At 41.4% G+C, this 12,725-nt stretch overlaps 1 protein-coding gene across 1 annotated transcript in view; it reads left to right on the top strand.

Annotated features, from left to right (window-relative positions):
* Positions 1-12,725, top strand: part of LOC134288306 (uncharacterized) — a 360,131-nt gene that overhangs the window by 315,281 nt on the left and 32,125 nt on the right. The window lies entirely within an intron of this gene.

Below are 12,725 nucleotides of genomic sequence, written 5' to 3'. Positions count from 1 at the left end.
AATCCTTCCAGTATTTCCTCCAGAAATTTCCAAAGAAATTCCTGAGGAAATTCCTCAAGAAATTCCGGAAAATCCTCCAGGAATTCGTCCGGAAAATTCCCCAGGAATTCTTCAAGAAAATCCTCCAGGAATTCTTCAAGAAAATCCTCCAGAAATTCCTCCGTAAAAACCTCCCGGAATTCCTCCAGAAAATCTTCCATAAATTCCTCCAGGAACTCCTCCGGAAATTTCTCAAGGAATTCCACCGCAAAATCCCCAAGGAATTCCGCCGCAAATTCCCAAAGAAATTCCGGAAATTCCTCAAAGAATTCCACCGGAAATTCCTCAAAGAATCATCCGGAAATTCCCCAAGAAATTCGTTCGGAAATACTTCCAGGAATTCCTCCGGAAATTCCTCAAGAAATTCCGCCGAAAATTCCTCCAGGAAAGCTTCCGAAAATTCGTCAAGGAATTCCTAAGAAAATTCCTCGAAGAATTCTTCCGGAAATTCGTCAAGGAATCCCTCCAATTATTCCTCAAGGAATTCCAGCGGAAATTCCTCACGCTATTCTGTCGCTAATTCCCCAGGAAATTTCTCCGGAAATAACTCAAGGAATTCCTCCAGAAACTCCCCAAGAAACTCCTGAAGGAATTTCTCCGGGAATTTCTCATGGAATTCTTCCAGAAATTTCTCAAGGAATTCCTCCGGAAATTCTTCAAGTAATCCGTCCGGAAATTCTTCCAAGAATTCCTCATGAAATTCCTCAAAGAATTTTGCCGGAAATTGCTCAAGGAAATCCGCCGGAAATTCTCCAAGGAATCATCCGGAAATTCCCCAAGAAATTCGTTCGGGAATACTTCCAGGAATTCCTCCGGAAATACCTCAAGAAATTCCGCCGAAAATTCCTCAAGAAATTCCTTAAGGAATTCCACCCGAAATTTCCCAAGGAATTCCTCTAGGAATTTCGCTGCAAATTCCCAAAGAAAATCTTCCGGAAATTCCTCAAAAAAATCCACCGGAAATTCTTCCCGAAATTCCTCAAAGAATTCCACCAGAAATTTCTCAAAGAATTCCTCCGAAAATTCCTCGAGGAATCATTCCGGAAATTCTTCCAGGAATTACTCAAGAAATTCCTCAAGGAGTTCCTCAGGAAATTGCTCAAGGAAATCCGCCTAAAACGCATCAAAGAGTTCAGCTGCAAATTCCTCAAATAAATACTCCGGAAATTTATCAAGGAATTCGTCCGGAAATTTCTCAAGGAATTCCTCTGGAAATTCATCAAGAAATTCCCCAAGAAATATCTCCGGAAATTCCTCAAAGAACTCCTCTGGAAATTTCTCAAGGAATTCCTCCGAAAATTCCTCCAGGAAAGCTTCCGGAAATTCCTCCAGGAAAGCTTCCGGAAATTCCTCAAGGAATTCCTAAGAAAATTCCTCGAAGAATTCTTCCGGAAATTCGTCAAGGAATTCCTCCGAATATTCCTCAAGAAATTCAAGCGGAAATTCCTCAAGCTATTCCATCGCTAATTCCCCAGTACATTCCTCTGGAAATAACTCAAGAAATTCCTCCAGAAACTCCTCAAGAAATTCCTGAAGAAATTTCTCCGGAAATTCCCCATGGAATTCTTCCGGATATTTCTCAAGGAATTCCTCCGGAAATTCTTCAAGTAATCTTTCCGGAAATTCTTCCAAGAATTCCGCAGGAATTTCTCAAAGTATTTTGCCGGAAATTCCCAAGGAAATCCGCCGGAAATTGCCCGAGAAATTCATTCGGAAATACTTCCAGGAATTCCTCCGGAAATTCCTCAAGAAATTCCGCCGAAAATTCTTCAAGAAAATCCGCCGGTAATTCTGTAAGGAATTCCGCCGCAAACTCCCAAAGAAATTCTTCCGGAAATTCCTCAAAGAATTCCACCAAAAATTTCTCAAAGAATTCCTCCGAAAATTCCTCAAGGAACCCTTTCAGAAATTCTTCCAGGAAGTACTCAAGGAGTTGCTCAGGAAATTCCTCAAGGAAATCCGCCTAAAATGCCTCCAAGAATTCCGCCGCAAATTCCTCAAATAAATACTCCGGAAATTTATCAAGGAATTCGTCCGGAAGTTCTTCCAGGAATTTCTCAGGAAATTCCTCAAGGAATTCCTCCGGAAATTCATCAAGAAATTCTTCCGGAAATTCTGCAAGAAATATCTCCGGAAATTTCTCAAGGAATTCCTCCGGAAATTCTTAAAGTAATCCGTCTTTAAACTCTTCCAGGAATTCCCCAGGAAATTCCTCAAAGGAAAAATTTCCGGAAATTCCTCTAGGAATTACACCGGAAATTCTTCAAAAAATTTCAAAGGAAATTCCTCAGGAAATGCAGACGGAAATTCCTCAAGGAATTCCGCCGGAAATTCCTCACGGATTTCTTCTGGAAATTCCTCAAGCAATTCCACTAGAAATTCCTCAACGAGTTCCGCAGGATATTCCTGGAAGAAATTCGCCGGCAATTCCTCAAGATTTTTTACCGGAAATTCTCCAAGGAATTCGTCCGGATATTCTTCCAAGAATTCCTCCGGAAATTTCCTTAAGAATTCCTGGAAAAATTTCCGAACGAATTCCTTGAGGAATTTCCGGATTTTTTTCCAGGAATTGCTAAAGGAATTACTTGGGAAATATGCAGCGGAATTCCTTGAGGAATTTCCGTAGGAATTCCCGGAAGAATTCCTTTAGGAATTCCTGGAGGAATTTTCGAAGGAATTCATGGAGGAATTTCCGATGCAATTCCTTGAGGAATTTCTAGTGAAATTCTTTGAGGAATTTCCGGTGAAATTCCTTGAGGAATTTCCACAGAAACTCCTTGAGCAATTTCCACAAAAATTCCTTGAGGAATTTCCACAGAAATTCTTTGAGGAATTTCCACAGAAATTGCTTGAAGAAATTCAAGTGAAATTCTTTGAGGAATATATTGCGATTTTTTTTGAGGAATTTCTTAAGGAATTTCCGGTGGATTTCCTTGCGTATCCTTTGAGTTTCGGACGAATTTCTCGAGGAATTTCCTAAGGAATTTCCAGGGGAATTCTGGGAGGAATTTCCGGCGAAATTCCTTGAGGAATTTCCGGCGGATTTCCTTGAGGAATTTCCGGCAAAATTCTTTGAGGAATTTCCTGGGGAATTCCTGGAAGAATTTCCCGACGGATTTCTTGAGGAATTTCCAGAGGAATTCCTTGAGAAATTTTCGGTGGAATTCCATGTGGAATTTGTTGATGAATTTCCGGAGGAATTCCTTGACTAATTTGCGGAGGAATTCTCGGGGAATTAGCGGCGGAATTCTTTGAGGAATTTCCGGTGGATCTTTTTGAGGAATTTTCGGAGGAATTCCTTGATGATTTTCCGAAGGAATTCCATGTGGAATTTGTTGAGGATTTCTAGAGGCATTCCTGGAGAAATTCCTAGAGGAATTCCAGGAGAAATTTCCGGAGGAGTTTGTTGAGGAATTTCCGGCAGAATTCCTGGAAGAATTTCCGGAGTATATCCGGGAAGGAGACCTGAAGGAATTTCTGAAAGAAAAAACTTGAGTTATTCCCGGAGAAATTCCTTGAGGGGATCCGGAGGAATTCGTTAAGGAATTTCCGGAAAAATTTTTGGGAGGAATCTTCGAAGGAATTCCCTGAGAAATTTCCGGAGGAGTTCCTGGAGGAATTCCGGGAGGTTTTTGCGGAGAAATTCCTGGAGGATTTTCCTGAGGAATTCCTGGGGAATTTTCCGGACGAGTTCCTGGAGAATTTTCCGGAGGAATTTCTGGAGGGTTTCCCGGAGAAATTCCTGGAGGATTTGAGGTACAAATCCGGAAGGCATTTCTGGATGAAATCTGGAAGGAATCCCTGGAAGATTTTTTTTAGGTATTCCCGAATTTATCTCTGAAGACCCAAGCAACACACTTGTTATAATAGAGTTACGACAGCGCAAGTTTTGGTTGTATAGAAGTTTATTTTACGTAATTCTAACATAGTGTTGAAATAACGTAAAATAAACTTCTATACAACCAAACTTGCGCTGTCGTAACTTTTATATAACATGTGTGTTGCTTGGGGAAAGTTCCTATAGTTATCTCTGAGAAAATTTCCTGATGATTCCCCGGGGAAATTCGTTGTGGATTCTCTGACTAAATTCTTGAAGTAATCTCTGAAGGCATTTTTTGAGGAATCCTTGAGCAAATTTCTTCAGTTATTCCTGAGGAAATTCCTTGGGAATTCTCTAGGGACATTTCTTGAGGTATCCCCGAGTTTATTTCTGCGGAATCCCTTGAGGAATTTCCGTATGAATTCCCGGAAGAATTCCTTTAGGAATTCCTGGAGGAATTTCCAGAGGAATTCATTTACGAATTGCTGAAGGAATTTCTGGAGGAATTTTCGAAAGAATTTCTGGAGGAATTCCTGGGGGAATTTCCGGAGGAATTTGTCGAGGAATTTCTGGAGGAGTTCCTTGAGGAGTTTCTGGAGGAATTGCTGGAACACTTTCCCGAGGAATTGCTGAGGATTTTTCTGAGGAACTCCTGGAGGATTTTCCGGAGGAATTCCTGAAGGATTTTCGGGGAAATTCCTTAAGGAATCACTTTGGGAATTCCTAGACGGATTCCTGGAGGAATTTCTTGAGTAATTCCCGGAGGAATCCCTTGCGGATTGTCGGAGGAACATCCGGAGGAGATCCTTGAGGAATTTCCGGAGGAATTTCTGCAGGAGTTTCTGGAGGAATTCTGAGAATTCTCTGAGAAATTCTTGGGGAATTTTCCGGAGGAATTCCTAGAGGATTTTCCGTGGGAATTCCTTGAAGGAATGCAAGGAGAAATCACCGCAGAAATTACTGGAGGAATTCTAGGAGAAATGAAGGAATCCGTGGAGCAGTTTTAGGCGGATTTCCCGAAGGAGTTCCTGCAGGAATCCACAAAGGAATTTCTGAAGGAATCCTCGATGCAATTCCTAGAGCATCTTAAATTTGTTGTTTCTTAAATTTGCGTATCTGGAAAATTTGCTGTAAAAATCTACAGGAATCCTCGACTAAGTTCCTAAAGAAATCCTCGAAGGAGAAATCATTGAAGGAACTCCTGGAGGAATCGAAATTACTGCTGAAGGAATTTTGAAAGCATTTTTGAAGGCATCCCCGAAAGAATTCCTTGAGGCGAAAAAATAGAGAAATTTTGGAAACGTTTCCTAGACAAAGTATTCCTGCAAGAATCCTCGAGAAGCTACCATTTATTTAAAAAATAAAACTCCTGAAGAAATTCATGGAGAAGTTTGCGAATGAATGCCCAAAACATCTTGGAGTAATGCACGACGAAATTCCCGGAGAAATCCGCGAGAAAATGTCTGAATTCTCCGAGGGAATTTCCGGAGGAATCCCCGAGGATTTTTTGCGGGAACCCAGACCAAAAATATGTCCGAAAAGGAGACATCTCCGAAGAAAAGTCTTGAGGGAAATTCACAGAAATCCAGGCGGGATCCCCGAAAAAAGAACTATCACTGTTGGTTGAATTTTTACTAGAATTCTTGACATTTTCTGCTCAAAACTGCCACTTAACAAAATCTTTTGTATTGCGAGCAATACTATTATGGAATCACCTATCAACTTCCTGCAAACAAGAAGGAAGGCACCGTTCCTTCGAAAATATCGCTGCAGTAGGATGTCTGCTATTCACGGTGGAGACTGGAGGGAGCAAGCGATCATCTGCACAAGTTTTCTTTGTAGCCGCGGCCGTTCTTTTCTTCAAGACACTTTCAAGTGGCCTTCCAGGTTCCAGATCGTCTCGTCCAGTTCGAATCAATAAAACGGCGCGGGGAAGTTCTCCGGAAAGCATTTTCTGCTGTTTGTTTTGTTTTGCTTATCTTTGACGTTTCTTCATGTGATTCCAGTGGTGTGAGTGTTGATTTCTCTTTGGCATGCAACAGCACGCAGCCATATTTCTTAATCTGAGATTTAATTTTAGTGCGCCGAAATCGGCGCACTAAAGGTAAATCTCAGATTAAAATCAAGGATAATACCGTTTGGTGCTTAGAAAAATCGAGGATAATACGTGATTGGCGTCTAACACGCCGTGGAGCTTACCGCCATAAATGTCCTGGAATTCCTGGAGAAAACAAAGGAGGAATTCTTTGAGAATTTCCCAGAGGAATTCCTGGAGAAATTCTCAGAGGGTTTTCTAAAAAAAACGTCACGGAAGACTTCCGGGAGAAATTCCCAGTGGATTTTTTTTGAAAAAAAAAAACAGAAATTTCTCTGATGAAATTCCCGGAGGAATTTCTGAGGGAATTCCTGGAGGAATACCTGGAAGAATTTCTGGAGGATTTCCCGGACAATTTCGTGAAGAAATTTTCGAAGCAATTTCTGGCGGATTTCCTGAAGAAATTCCCGAGGGAATTCGCGGAGACATTCCCGGAAATATTCCTGGAGGCAGGCTTGTCCGCACTGAGCGCATGAAAATTTTGCTCTTTTGATTTACACCACCAAGTCCAACGTATTTATGCAATCTTCCTATTTTACCTGATAGAAGGATATTTGAATATTCTGAATGTCATTTCGAACTGTCAAAAAATTGCACCGCAGTGCCACACTGAGCGTGCAAAGAGAAATTCACTGGGGTGAATTCACCCGGGTGAAATTCTCTTTGCGCGCACAGTGTGGCACTGCGGTGCGTTTTTTTAACAGTTCGAAATGACATTTAGGATATTTCAACATCCTTCTATCAGGTAAGATAATAAGATTGAATAAATACGATGGTTTAGGGGATGTAAATCAAAAGAGCAGAATTTTCATGCGCTGAGTGCGGACAAGCCTGCCTGGAGGAATTCCTAAAAAAATCTCGGACAAATTCAGCCTCGAGAAATTCTTGAAAGAATTCCTGAGGAAAATCCAGGAGCAATTCATGGAGTAATTCACGGAAGAACTCATGGAAGTATTCCTGGGAAAATTCTCTGAGGAAATCCGGAGGAATTTTTGGAGAACTCCTGGAGAAATTCCTGGGAAAATTACAGAAGCAGGAGTTCCGGATGTGGGACCTAGAGGAAATCCTGGAAAAAAATCCGGAAGAATTCCTGTAGAAATTCTCGGAAGAAAAAACGGAGCAATATTGATTGTGACAAAAATTGTTTTAAGGGGGTCAAAGACGGTCTAGCGAATAACCTAGCGAATAAATCACGAATCAAAGACTCAACTATCAGACAGTCTTTAGCTTGCTGAAGAACTTTGTTGAGTACGGCATCATTCTATCTTATCAGGATTCTGAGATATAGAAGTTTGAATATGTTTTACCCTTGCGCCACCTAGCGGACGATTCTCGAACCAAAGACCCCATTGCCAGATAGTTTTTAGCCTGCTGAACAACTTTGCTGAAAACGGCATGCCTGCACTTCATTAGGGTATAAACGTGTTTGATTTTTTCAGACACAATGCGTCACCTAGCGGATAAATCCCAAACCAAATACTTTACTATCAGATAGTTCTGAGCTTGCTGAAGAATTTTGCCGAAGACAGCATCTTTCTATCTTATCAGGTTTCTGAGGGTTTGAACATTTTTGACACTGGCGCCGCCTAGCGGCCGAATCGCGAACCAAAGTCGCCGTTGCCAGTTAGTTCTTATCCTGCTGAACAAATTCGCCGAAGACACTATACTTCTACCTCATCGGGATCTTGAGATATACGTTGCGCAAAGTATGTGGCCAATTTTGGTACCCCAAGACAACCGTAACCATGTGGACCAGGCACCCATGTCCCCGGCTTAATAAACTAGAAGCGTTTTTCGGGAAGTTGTGAAAATTTCATCAAAATCCATCGAAAAACAAAAAAGTTATGACCATTTTTTGTGCTTTTCCGGAGGTGGAAAATGTACGTTGGCTGGATGAAGGTTAATTGCAACAAATGATTGGTACAATGTTCAAAACTCAAACTATGGCTAAAGCAGTCTAAATTCGAACAAAATTGTTATTGGATTACGTTTTGGTAATGGATCCTAATAAATATTCAAACATTTTTAATACATGAAGTTACTAGAAAATATAATAGAAAACACAGTGATCCTGTCCTGTCAGACAGGAGAGACAGAATGATGCTTTTGTCGGAAATGTTCATCTTTTACACGCTAACGCCGCTCAGCACTAAAGTGCATAATTTCCAGACTACACCAAAAATGTGTAACCCTTGCACATTTACAAAATCAGCTCCAGTGTCCGCAAAATCGTTAAATTCGCAACAATTTTTGTACAGCAATCTAGTTAGGATTACTAGTGACCTTGCAAAACAAAAAAAAAAATCAACATTTCACATCTAGACGAGTGTACGAGCTGTTTTTTGAGAATGTGTAACTGTCACACATTTTTGTGTGGTCTGGAAATTATGCACTTATGAGTAGGTCTTACACATTTTAGTGCTGAGCAGTTTTAGCGTGTATACTTGAAGCTAGGTAGCATCAGCGGACATTATGTGAATATTGTACCGCTAGGTACAGTAATAGGTAGCAGTTTATGATACCCGGGTACTCGTATGGAGGTAAATTTTTGTTTTGCTTTTGCAAACCTGAGGTTTGTTATCCAGCAGGAATGGATCACAACCAGAGCCGTAGTGTACCGTGTAGGTCGTAATTAAAAATTATACCTGCAGAGTTTCGGGTACGATTGGCGATCCAATTCATCTGTAGGTATAATTTCTAATTACGACCATCCGTACGCTACGGCGCTGGTTGTGATCTACTCCTGCTGGAGATCAAACGCTCAGATTTTCAGAAGCATCGACATATGCATCATTCTATCTCTCCTGTCCGTCAAGGACAGGATCACTGTGATTCCTATTATGCTTTCTTGTGATTTTACTTGGGCGATTCCCAAGAATTTAGCAAGGTCTTGTATGTTTTGTACATTATTTATAAAACCAACTGACTCACTCCAGGAAGGGGTTTTCTTTGATGACGTCAATGATAATGAGCACTTATCATCTTTTCCGTAATCCACCGAACTCTATTCGAATGAAACTTTCTCATGAAGTATCTTGATGATTTTTTTGTGGATATATCAATCTCTTTCTACTCATAGTATAAGGGAGTAGAGATCAAAGTGTATAATGAAATGATAGATATGACAGAATTCGCTAGGTAGCGAACAAGTGTGAAAATTTTTATAGAAGGTGAAATTAGGCAGGTAGGCCATGTATTGAACGAATACATCGAATGCGTGAAACTTCTGCCGTGCGACCTGTGCTTTTAAACAGATCGGCTTGGTTGGTAGTTCATACTACCTTGCCAAGACTGGCAAAAGTTTCAGGCACCCGACTGCCTATGTGTTGTTATGTTTTCATCACAAATTCTATCGATCGGTAGCTTTTTCGGAATTCGCACTCCGTTTGCCTATATCGCGGCGTGTTCTTCCTATTAGCTTTTTCGATCTTATAGGATAGAACACTTTTCTTTTTAAGCCAAAATTTTCATATCATATACTGATTTATCGACCATATTCTATTAATAACTTGATGATTTTTTTTTTGTGGCTATATCGGTCTCTTTCTACTCATAGTATAAGGGAGTAGAGATCAAGTTTTCCGTGGTCGATTTGGTTTTCTGTTTGATGGTCGGGTGATCTCCAGGTGGCTTTGTGGATATCTTTGCGGGGGAAGAAGGTGCTTCGGACTACCATACCACGGGAGGCTGCAAAGTTTATGCATCGCTGGCCGTTATCATTCGATACGGCGTGCAAGCTGTTTCGCCCGATTACCGGTCTGTACATTTCCTCCCTTCCTACCTGCGCGTTCATGTCGCCGACAACGATTTTCACGTCACGCGGCGAGCAACCATCGTATGTTTGCTCTAACTGCGCGTAGAACGCTTCTTTCTCGTCATCGGGTCTCCCTTCGTGTGGGCAATGGACGTTGATGATGCTGTAGCTGAAGAAACGGCCCTTAACTCTCAACATGCACATCCTTGCGTTGATCGGCTGCCACCCGATCACACGTTGTCGCATCTTGTCCAACACTATAAATCCTGTTCCCAGTTTATTGGTGGTGCCACAGCTTTGGTAGAAGGTAGCCGCTCGATGCCCGCTTTTCCACACTTTCTGTCCAGTCCAACAAAGTTCCTGCAACGCCACGATGTCGAAGTTGCGGAGATGTAGTTCGTCGTAAATTATCCTTTAACATCCTGCGAAACCTAGTGACTTGCAATTCCATGTTCTAAGTTTTCAATCGTAGTCCTTATTTCGTCGCGTGGGTCTTTGCCGATTGCATCGAGTCGTATTTTCTCCTATGTTATTCGCAATGGGGATTTTTACGGGTGGCTTATTGGGCCTACGCCAACACTCCTGTCTCGCCGGAGGGCCATCGTGCCAGTTCTGTTTGACGTTCCAACCAACACTGGGACGACCACGCTGATGGGGCTGCCATCTTGGGTCTAGATGGGAGTGGTGCAGCGTTTCTAACTCAGCCGCTGAATGCCAGAGCAGACGCTGTTTGAGCCGCACCTCCTTGGTGAACAGAAAGCAATCCCAAAAGTTTGAGTAGAAAGGGGCAAGAGTTTTTGAGCTGAATTCAAATTATTTCTTTTGGGGGTCAAGGTTGTTCAAAGCTTTTTCGAAAAGCTTAATATACACAAAATATATAAAAAATGACTAATATTTGGAAAAGTTGGTTTATGATGATGATGATGATATTGTTCTACCATCTATTGTAGCAAGGCAGCTGCCTATAGCACTGGAATAATCTGAAAAGCGATTTGATCAAGATTGTGCTGTTGTTAGTGGTCAGTCATTATCCTGTATGAAGGGCCAAAAAGGGTTATGCGGACCCGCAAGCAGAGACACTTGCGCGAAACCCGCGTCAGGGGAAAAGAATCTCCTTCCAGAAGAAAGTTCTCACGAACAACTGCAAAATCAAGCCCTCGATTGACAGAATACTCCCAATAGATGGGGTCGAAGAGCCCGCCCTCAATCCACGAAATGTTAACAACAAGGAGGAGGCAGTTCCAAGCTCCTGTCCAAATCGTTTCAATCGGGTGCCCTGATGGTCCCTCCCTTTCCCAATATATGATGAGATATGTATATGTGATGTATGTCAGTGTGTGTTGTGTATGTTTTGTTATACATTTGTTTGAAAAACAATCATAATCATGATTAATAAGCATTTATATACAAAACATTATAAGAACGATCTTCGGCGGTGTGCAGGAAAACGGTGTGTGGCGGAGAAGGATGAACCACGAGCTCGCTGCACTTTACGGCGAACCCAGCATCCAGAAGGTGGCCAAAGCCGGAAGGATACGGTGGGCAGGGCATGTTGCAAGAATGCCGGACAACAACCCTGCAAAGCTGGTGTTTGCAACGGATCCGGTTGGCACAAGAAGGCGTGGAGCGCAGAGAGCACGATGGGCGGACCAGGTGGAGCGTGACTTGGCGAGCATTGGGCGTGACCGAGGATGGAGAGCGGCAGCCACAAACCGAGTATTGTGGCGTACTATTGTTGATTATGTCTTGTCTTAATGATGTGGAACAAATAAATGTATGTATGTATACAAAACATTTACCTGATTACTCCTGAAATATAATGTGGATTAGCAACAAAACATTAAAAAAAAGCACATCAAATCTCGATCCTGGAATGTCTGCTCACCACTGATCGGCCACTTCAGGCATGAAAACATTAACAAGATCGAAATTTGATGCGGTGGTAGATCTTACGCCGCAACGCACCATTCTAAGGTGATCTACCCACGTTACGGGGCATTTGGAAAAGTTGGTTTATGATCAAAAACTTTGTAATTTGCGATAGTCCTTGCAATGCATGGATTGGAATTGTAATGAATTTAAATTCGGTGTTACCAGGTTTATTTTGAAGATGCATTGTTTAACTTTTTGAAAAGTAGATTTGGAAATCATACTTTACAGATAGTGGGGCAAGAGTTCGAGTCATGTTTAAATCTCAATAATAATATCTCTAACAATGTAATAAGACAAACGTGTTTGTTTATACCAATCCGAAGCATCAACAAATATTGTATTCTATCTATATATATAAAAATGAGTTTGAAGTCCCTTTGAGGCAACAAAACTCAAGAACGGGTAGACCGATCAGCATGGCTCTTGCATGGTTCGATTCGTATTCGTGGTGGCTGTGGTTATATGTACAAAAAGTTACGAAAATCCACTAGAAAAGTAAGAAAATTGATAAAATCCTATTTTTTTATGAACGGGGAAGAAAACGAACACGATCGCAATCAAACCGATCTAGAGTGCCGTGCTGCAGTGAATCCAACAGTTGTCAAACCACCACAGCTTGGCAAGACAAAGTTTGCCGGGACAGCTAGTTATTCATAAAATCGATCCTAGAAAAGCTTGCATCGTGTTGCTACCTACGCTTGAAAACTGACATACAACTATGCATATTGATTTGGTCGTGTAACATTTTATTTTATAGTGGCATTGAACTTTCTCATATAACAGCAAATTATGTGAAGCTTCACATAAATGTTGAGAAGCTTCATAACGTGAACTTCTCTGCGCATGCTTGAAATTCACCGGAATATTTTGATACAGGATAGCGTTTCTTGTGCTTTTATCATGGTGACGTTATAGACGGAAATAAACGCAAGTAGGATAAAAGCCACAGTATGTTATCGAACTGTCAGGACACGGGCATTCATATCAACTGAAATGAATTACTAATTATTATATTTCAGTATCGTGTGATATACAGGAATATTGTATACATATATGTCTGAGAAAGTCTGAGAATTGAGGGGTTA

This window comes from Aedes albopictus, chromosome 2 (assembly GCF_035046485.1).
Source record: "Aedes albopictus strain Foshan chromosome 2, AalbF5, whole genome shotgun sequence".
In the NCBI taxonomy this organism is placed as follows: Eukaryota; Metazoa; Arthropoda; class Insecta; order Diptera; family Culicidae; genus Aedes; species Aedes albopictus.
Note: the sequence above shows the minus strand (reverse complement) of the source record. Positions and strands in the feature narration are given on the sequence as shown.